Raw genomic sequence first — 2872 nt, 5'->3', positions numbered from 1 at the left:
GAGAGGACACTCTAGACATGGTAATATGAGATATATAACATACACACACAGGAAAATGTCAGACACCGGTACCCCCAAAGTACCTTCAGAGAGACACAGAGTATAAGGAGCCAGCACACACAGCGCCCCAGTAGGCAGAAATTATGATAAATGCCTGGCGCTGACTGAGTAACCTTAATAGATTAAACAGTGAATAACACTCTCCCACCCCTTTCTATAACACTCTGGTACCGCAGAGGATAACTGGCATCAAGTGGAGGGCAGCGCTCCCCGTCAGCGTCTCTGTAGTGTGATCTGCAGGGAGAAAATGGCGCTGGTGAGTGCTGGATCCGCTCTGAGGAGAAGGTCCGCCCCCTGTAATGGCACGTTTTCCTGCATTTATTATTTTATACTGTCCTGAGGTGTGCTTGTTGCTAACAGTGGGATTAGCCCGTTAGCTCAGATGACCAGTGTTAGGGTATTGCGCTGGCCCAGGGCGCCCCTCACAGCACCGCACAACTGTACCTCTGAGCCCACCGGAATGCAGCATTAGCGCTGCGCTCCCACCCTTGTGCCGCTATTCCCGTCGGTGCCCCGCTTACCGGGGCGTCGGCGTCATACTCAACACCGCATCTTCTGGCTCTATTAGGGGGTGGCGGCAGTGCTGAGGGAGTGAGCGGTCGCCTCGGGGGCTTGCCATCAACACCCTCAGGAGCTCAGTGTACTGTTAGAAGAGATAGGAGCCATTAACCTCAAGGGTTGGATCCTAACCCCCCTTCCCCCAAAGTCCCACGATGCAGGGAGGCTGTTGCCAGCAGCCTCCCTGTATCTAACAGCTCTTAAATAAAAATAAAACTAGAAAAGCCCCTAGGAGCTCCCCTAGCTGTGACCGGGTCCACCGGGCACATTTACTAAACTGAGTCTGGTAGGAGGGGCATAGAGGGAGGAGCCAACCCACACTATTAAACTCTTAAAGTGCCCAAGGCTCCCAAGGGACCCGTCTATACCCCCCATGGTACGACTGTGGACCAAAGCTTCCTCTAGGACGTAAGAGAAATATCCTCGGATAGCTCTTCCTCTAATGCCTGAACCCATGCTTCAATTCCTTTTGGAGCCCAAGAGGCAGCAATAGTGGGCCTATGCACAGCTCCTGTAAGGGAGTAAATAGATTTCAGGCATCCCTCCATATCATTATCTGACAGTTCCTTCAGTTAAGTGACAGTAGTAACAGGCAGAGAAGAAGAAACCAACAGACAGGTGACATGGGAATCCACCGGCGGTGGATTTTCCCACTTGTTATATAACTCTGCAGGGAGAGGATATCGAGCTAACACCTGTTTAAATAGGGGGAATTTCTTCCCTGGCTCAGCGCAGGGTTCTCAGCGTATGTCCACTAAATTGTCAGAATGTGGTAATAAGAGTTTTAGTTACCTTCTGACGTTTAAACTTGTCAGGTTTCTTAGACGCCGCAGTGGAATCATCATCATCAGATATTTAAAAGATCTGTTTAATAGCAATCAGCAAGTCAGGGATATCAAACTGTAAAGAAGATCCTTCAACAGAAGCATCTGATTCAGTGTCTGACGGACAGTTAATTCCTAATCCTCATCAGAAGAAACTTCTGAGAGATGCATGGACTGTGAGGAAGTAGCAGACCGCTTAGATGACCCAGGGGCACTAGTGTGACCTATAGCAGATTTATGTCTAATCAAAGATTGGTTAAATTGCTGCAACTGGTTAGACAAATTATCCAACCAAGGAGGATTACCCATAGGGACAATTTGTGACTGTAGTGGCACAGGTGATCCCATAGTAGGCATAAGACGGTCCACCAGGGTACCCAACAGAGTTGAGAACTTAGCCCAGGGTGGTTCCCGATTGGTTTCAGGAGCTACGGACTGACTGGGAAAGGTATGGAAAACATTACACCAGGGACGTGCAGTCAGGGGAGGCAGTGCCTCCCCTGTCATTAATGATTAAAATAATATAAAGAAGATACTTATGACACATGATATATAGCAAAATTTCTGTTGTATCTTTGATTTGCGCAAGAGGCTGCCTGGCTACACCAACTCCCCAAACAAGTGTCTCCCCAAAACACTTCAATTAGACTAGAATGCAATATGGGTAGGAAGTGGTTAAGGCTAGTCGCCCCTATACAATATGTGAGTCACTTAAAGGGATTAATACATTCCTTTCTTGAAGATGTTCCTCAAGATTTCCTTTTCATCTTGTGGATCCTGTGTTCCGGTGACGGGTGGACTGCCTTGCTGTTACCAGAGAAGTGCACCCGACTGCCTACCCGGGAGGATCGTTGCGGTGACTGTTTAATAACATACTCTAAAACCATATACCATATAAGAATATGTATATTACAAGGAAGCGCATATATATAATCTATTTGATTAAAAATTGTAAATATTTTTTATTTAGTATTCAATTTTCTTAATAATGCATGACATAATAAAACCTTAAAACACACCAAATCTGCAGTGCAAAGAAGTCCAGAAACTGTGACTATTACCGTCCAAATAACCATATACCGCTGGAGCTCCAATAAGGATTTTCTTTAAGCACACAAAGTGCTATTTTTGTAACTCCCCGGTGAAAAGCTGGTTATTTTAAAGTGATATCCGTTGTTACTTTGTATCCACTAGCCAGAACAATATACTTTGTAGGAACTGCAAATGTTCACAATGTGCCTGCCGCACAGCAGCTAGTGTCCCCTTTCTCACCCCACCGCCAATGATTATTGCTCACCACAGCCGTACGTTGAAGCCTCAGTGCGGCTAGATCTTAAACGGTTAGTACCGAAGTTCTCCGGCGGGAGCGGCGGTAACAGCAGCGTCCACGGTTACCGTGAGATTGGAAGCACGGAGAAACGCGTTAAGGA

The sequence above is a fragment of the Pseudophryne corroboree genome, chromosome 6 (genome assembly GCF_028390025.1).
Source record: "Pseudophryne corroboree isolate aPseCor3 chromosome 6, aPseCor3.hap2, whole genome shotgun sequence".
Taxonomy (NCBI): Eukaryota; Metazoa; Chordata; class Amphibia; order Anura; family Myobatrachidae; genus Pseudophryne; species Pseudophryne corroboree.
The sequence above is the reverse complement of the archived record's forward strand: the minus strand, read 5'-3'. Positions refer to the sequence as shown.